Consider the following 6459-nt stretch of genomic DNA (forward strand, 5'->3'; position numbering starts at 1 on the left):
TGTGTGCTTCCCTCCTTCATCACTCGGGCACCCTGCTTCCTATCCCCAGTCACCCAGCTAGGTGTTCAAAAATCCCATCTCCAGAGCCAGTTGCAGCCCTAGCCGGAGGCCAGCTGAGCAGACCATAGCCATCGTGGCTCTGCCCCACTTTCACAGGTTAGGACCCCAAGGAATCTGTGGGTCAGGATCTGAGGCAAGCAGTGCCCAAAGGTAACCTCTGGTGAGACCAGCCAAGGGGAACCCCCTTGGAGAGAAGGATGGAGCCTTATTGTTTATAGAGATCCATGTGAAGCTTGGGTCTCACATGTGAATCCAGTCCTCTCCTTTCTCAGCCCAGACTCTTTAGATTTTTCCCAGGATTTAGGAGCTGGGGGAAAGAGGGGGTGTGTACAGCTAGGGAGGTGTGTGACTCAGATCCTCCCAGGAGCCTTGGTGGGGGACAGGGGACATAGTGTCCTGCACTGGTCCTCCTCCTCAATCCCCCAACATTGGCCAACTCAAACAGGCCCCCTCCCTGTCCATTCCTTGCTCCTGTTTACACAGGAGCCCCTTAGTCATTCTCTGGCTAGCTTCTCTACTCTCCCCAATATCCCTCCTCTCTTGGCTCTCCTGCCCTTATAAGTCCTCACCCAGCAGCCCCGACACCAGCTTTCTTACTTGTCTTGCCTTCGCCTAGCCTCCCTTTCGTCTGCTTCTTGTTGAATCTGAGCTGGGATTTCTTCCTGCTTGGAGGTGGTTCAGCAATAACCCTCCAGGCCAGTTAGAAGAGGATCCCTGGAGGCTAGCCATCCAATCTTCTTAAGAAGAGAAAATTGCTGTAGAGTGATGACCTGTTCAAGATCACATGGCTAACCATGGAGAGTCTAAGACCTGAGTGCTATTTTTTTGTTTGTTTGTTTTTTACAATCATTTTTTGTGTGTGAGATCACGCACAGGTAATGACACACATGGATGGGTCAGAGGACAACTTTCAGGAGTTGTTTCTCTTATTCCACCACGTGGATCCCTGGGATCAAACTCAGGTTATCAAGTTTGAGGTAGCAAGTACCTTTACCATTTTGCCAGCCCAGCCTGACTTGGGTACTTTGACTCCAAACCCATGCCTCTCCTCTGAGCCTGTTGCCTGTGTCCTGGGTCTCCTCTTAACCCCTTTCTCCATGCTCTGTATCTCACCTCTCTGGCCAGTCTGTGGGCCTCTGTATACCTCTGGTTTTCCTTTCAGATCTGACATCTCTGGTAGCCTCTGTCCTGTGGTTCAGTGGTAATGAGTTGCTGTGATGGCTATTATTAATCATAGTGTGCTCCATGATGGAGGCACAGAGGGTGAAGGACAAGACCAGGACACTCGCCGAGCTCCTGCTGTCAGCAGCTTGACTGCCTTGAAGGCTGTAAGTTTAGAATCAGAAGAGTGAATTTCCACAGGGGAATTCAGATGCAGATTCAAAGCCTAAAGTCAGGAGTCATACCAAGCTCTGACAGCCAGGTTAGGGTGTGAAACAGTAATGGTTTATCTAACATATGCTATATGCTGGGTTCTGGGCTGAGCTTTAAGCTGTTTCTCCATTTAATCTTCCCAAAGGCCCAGCACTGAAGGTATGACTGTCCTAATTTTACTGTTAGGAAACTCAGAGGAGTGACTAGTAACATCACAAAAAGAAAAAGGCCGAGGAGCACCCAAAGCATTCCAGTACATTCTGAGGCTTGCTCTTCCCAGTGTTTGCCCTCTACAAAGCTGTGCTTCCATAGGGGAGCAGGGATCTTAATCCAGATCTGCTGTCCTTGGGGGTGGGGTGAGGGGAGGGTTGTATATACAACCCACTAATCCTCCAAAGCTGGAGGGAAAGGTTTGTATTGACTTCTCTGGGGGTAAGCGTCAGTCAGTAGCTTCTTTCAGACTCTCAGATGCCTGTAAAAAGGGAGCATTGAGGCTGAGTGCACTGAATTTAAGAAGTAGGCTTCCACCTTATGGGGCCTGTAGAAAGCTTAGCTGGATAAAGGGGTCTGAGGTTCTTATGAAATAAAACCTCTCAGTAGCTGGACTTACTGGCATATGCTTGTAATTCCAGCACTTGGGAAACTGAGGCAGGAGGCATGTGGATTCCAGGTCTATATAGATTACATAGTGAAATTTTGTCTTGAAAAATCCATAGCCTAGGTGGTGGCCGCACACAGCTTTAATCCCAGCACCAGGGAAGCAGAAGCAGGGGGAATCTCTGAGTTTGAGGCCAGCCTGGTCTACAGAATGAGTTTCAGGACAGCCAGGGCTACACAGTGAAACCTTGTTTTTGATAAACCAAACCCAAAACCAAAACCAAACAAAACAAAAAACAGGACAAACCAAAAACATACAACAACAAAAACAAAAACCCCATAACCAGGCTAGAGGGATGACTCAGAGGTTAAGAACACTGGCTGTTCTTCCAGAGGCCCTGAGTTCAATCCCCAGCAACCACATGCTGGCTCACAACTATCTATAATGAGATCTGGTGCCCTCTTCTGGCCTGCAAGGACACATGCAGGCAGAACACTGTATACATAATAAATAAATACATCTTTAAAAAACAAAACGAATGCCGGGCGGTGGTGGCGCACGCCTTTAGTCCCAGCACTCGGGAGGCAGAGCCAGGTGGATCTCTGTGAGTTCAAGGCCAGCCTGGGCTACAAAGCGAGTCCCAGGAAAGGCGCAAAGCTACACAGAGAAACCCTGTCTCGAAAAACCAAAAAAAAAAATAAAATAAAATAAAAAAAATAAAAAAAAAAAAAAAATAAAAAAAAAATAAAAAACAAAACGAAACCCCAAAACCCACACTGCTCCCTTCAACCCTCCTTTCCCAAACCTCTCTTAGGTGGTGTGATTGAAATAAAATGGGTCATAGGTGTGCTAGGACAGACTGATTCCCTAACTCCGGAAACCTGGGCATTCCCAGAGACTCCAGGGTACTGGCGTCTGGCCAGAACAGTCTTTCTTTTATTTGAGGGATTACTCAGGCTTAATGTTCTCAAAAAAGACGACACAGTTCAGTGGGAAAGGAGACAAGGAGAGTTTGGACCCAGAACCCCATCTCCCTGTCCTGAGCTGGAGTGGTGAGCAGGTGTGGAACCTCAGTGGAAGAAAAGAAAGAAGTCTGTGAAGAGACTGAAGCTGCCAGGGGAGGTGGATCTGCAGAAGCAGAGCAGGAGCTCGGTCACAGCAGAAGGCTGCTGAAGTTGGGACATTGTTGTCTGTCAGAGAGGGAAGTGGGAAATTTAAGAGTAAGCCCTCTGAACTCAAGGACTGTCACCGCCTGACTCAGGTCTCTGTTTAGAGGAACTGATGGCTCCATCATCCGTGAGTCACCATTTACCACCCCCACCCGTCTGCCCAGGGAGAAACCCTCCTCATGTCCCAGAGGTGAAATAAACCCAGATTGCACTCCCTTCCCGCCCCCACTTTGCTCAGAATGTAGGAGGAAGTGGATGAAAGTGTTCACCAGGGTGACAAGAGCAGTCCTGGGAGATAGATGCTTACATCCTCTTGGGGCTGTGGAACTCTGAACCTAGTGACTGAAATGGTGACTAGATAGTTCTGCAGACACCAAACTCGGAGTTTTCTGGACAGAAGGAAGGCGATGGGCATTAATGAAGAAGGGTGGGGCTGAAGGACACTGTGATAAAAAGGACCAGTTCAGGTACAAGTTGCCCAGTGGAAGGAAGGACCATCTATTCCAACTTTCTTCAGTTTTTCTTTTTTTCTTTCTTAGCCTTTTGGGAGTCACCAGAACTCTACAGCAAAATTTAATAACCCAGATAAAAAGTTAAAAGAAAAATAAGATCCTCGGGGTGTCCTAAACATTGACCTTTGATTTGCTCTCTTACCTCACCCCATTTTTTTCTCTCATTGTTCACCTCTTACTCATAGTCCCTACCTCCGGAGAGGAAAGGGGTGCCTGGTACTTCTTAGCTGAAGGCCTGGAAGCTGAAAGGAGAGACTCCATCCGGGGTGGGAGCTGTAAGTGGGAGTGTCACTTTCCTGGGATGGCCTTCCCAGATGTGAGCACATCTGGAGCCCATCAGGGAGGGACCTGGAGCACCAAGATTCCCAGTGCACATCCGATTGAGGCTACAAGGGGCTGTGGATGAGCCAGGAGTTCCCTCCTACTTCCACAAGTCTGCCTGCCATTTCTAGCTCTCTGTGGAAGGATTACCCGCCAAGACAGGAAGTTGAAACATGGTCAGGGCCCTGTCAGGGACGACAGCAAGAAAGCTAGGGATTGTGCTCCAAATCCAGATATTTCAGTAGCTGCAGCTCTTTATGGCTCTATAGAGATGACAATATTTCTGATCTGGTAGAAGTGTGTGTGTGTGTGTGTGTGTGTGTGTGTGTGTGTGTGTGTGTGTGGTTGCGTGTGTCTGGGGCGGGGGTGGGGGTGGGGGTGGGGGGGTAGGACATGGTATTCACTTTGTCCTTAACACATGTCATGAAGCTGGAGATGGGACCCAGCATAACTACCTGCCTGCTTTTCAGGAACAAGTCCTCAGGAGATCACTAGACCTTTGGCTGCCTTCATCTCTCCACTCACCCCAAACATACACTGTTTCTTTGGCTCCAGATTCCTCCTTGTCCATCATCACCTCACAATGAACACATTTGTTTTCTAGGGATCATGTGCCAGGTTAAGAATAGGTAGACCTCCTTACCCTTCAGTGAGTGCTACCTCTCTCAGGACTGAATCATGGGGTTTACAGTGACCTCACAAGGGTTCCAGCTGTCTGCTGCAGCAAGCATTGCATAAGGGTAACACAGAAAGTCTCTGAGGCTGGAATTCATGATGAGGCCAGTGATGGAGTGAGTGAGGGGTGTGTGTGTGTGTGTGTATGTGTGTGTGTGCCCCTCCCTTTCTTCTAGAACAATGGATGGAGGAGGAGTCAAGCCTTTTAAGATTCTTTCATTTGTTGTTGGTGGTGGCGGTAGCACACATCTTTAATCCCAGCACTTGGGAGGCAGAGGCCTGCCTGGTCTACAAAGTGAGTTTCACCATAGCCAGGACTATACAGAGAAACCTTGTCTCAAAAAACAAAACAAAACAACAATAACAAAAATGAAAATAAAAATAAATCATTTGTTTATTTTCTGTGTGTATGTGCATGAGTGTGCATGTGAAATACAGAGGCAGGTACTGGGTGTTTTCTTCAACCACTTTCAATCTAGTTTTGAGACAGCGTCTTACTATACCTGAAGCTTAAGAATTTGGCTAGGCTAGCTGGCCAGTAAACCTCAGGGGTCCTCCTGTCTCTGACTTTCCAGTGCTGAGGTCCATGCTTTCTCTTCTTTCTTTCTTTCTTTCTTTCTTTCTTTCTTTCTTTCTTTCTTTCTTTCTTTCTTTCTTTCTTTCTTTCTTTCTTTCTTTCTTTCTCTCTCTCTCTCTCTCTCTCTCTCTCTCTCTCTCTCTCTCTCTCTCTCTCTCTCTCTCTCTCTCTCTCTCTCTCTCTCTCTCTCTCTCTCTCTCTCTCTCTCTCCTCGAGACAGGGTTTCTCTGTGTAGTTTTGGTGCCTGTCCTGGATCTTGCTCTGTAGACCAGGCTGGCCTCGAACTCACAGAGATCCACCTGGCTCTGGCTCCCGAGTGCTGGGATTAAAGGCATGTGCCACTACTGCCCGGCTTTCAACCCTAGTTTTTCACATGGTTGCCTGGGATCTGAACTTGGGTCCTCATGTTTGCCTGACAGGCACTTTACCACCTCTCCACCTCTTTATTATTTTTTATTTTGTGGTGCAGGGAATTGAACCCAGGACCTTGCATATGCTAAGCAAGTATCCTACACTGAGTTATGTCTCCAGTCCCAGGAGTCTCTGTTTTATAAAAACAATAAATAGGGGCTTTAAAGATGGCTTAGCAGTCAACAGCACTGGCTGCTCTTCCAGAGGACTGGGTTCTGTTCTCAGCACCCACATGGTGACTCACAACCCTCTGTAACTCTAGTTTCAGGAGATCCAACATTCTTTTCTGGCCTCTAAGGCCAGAAAAACCAGGCACACATACTGTACACACACATTTAGGGGAAACACTCATACACATAAGGTGATTCTTTTTTTTTCTCAAGACAGAGTTTCTTTGTGTTGCCCTGGCTGGCCTGGAACTCACTCTGTGGACCAGGCTAGCCCCAAACTTAGAGATCTGCCTGACTCTGCCTCCCAAATGCTGGAATTAAAGGTGTATCCCACCACATCTAGTAGCACACTTGTATTCTTTTAAAACACACACATATACACATAAAAAATAAAATTTTACAAATAACATTGAATTTTTAAAATCATGTTCAGTATTTTGAAGTATATTGGGAAATGGTTAAATCTAACTAGTTAAGAAGAGCATTGCCTCACATGGTTACTCGGTAGTGAAGGTACCTTTTTATAGTTGCCAAAGGGCAACACATCGTGGTTAACTATAATCACTTTGATGGACATAGTGGCACACGATTT

Source organism: Peromyscus maniculatus, chromosome 20, assembly GCF_049852395.1.
Source record: "Peromyscus maniculatus bairdii isolate BWxNUB_F1_BW_parent chromosome 20, HU_Pman_BW_mat_3.1, whole genome shotgun sequence".
Lineage (NCBI taxonomy): Eukaryota > Metazoa > Chordata > Mammalia > Rodentia > Cricetidae > Peromyscus > Peromyscus maniculatus.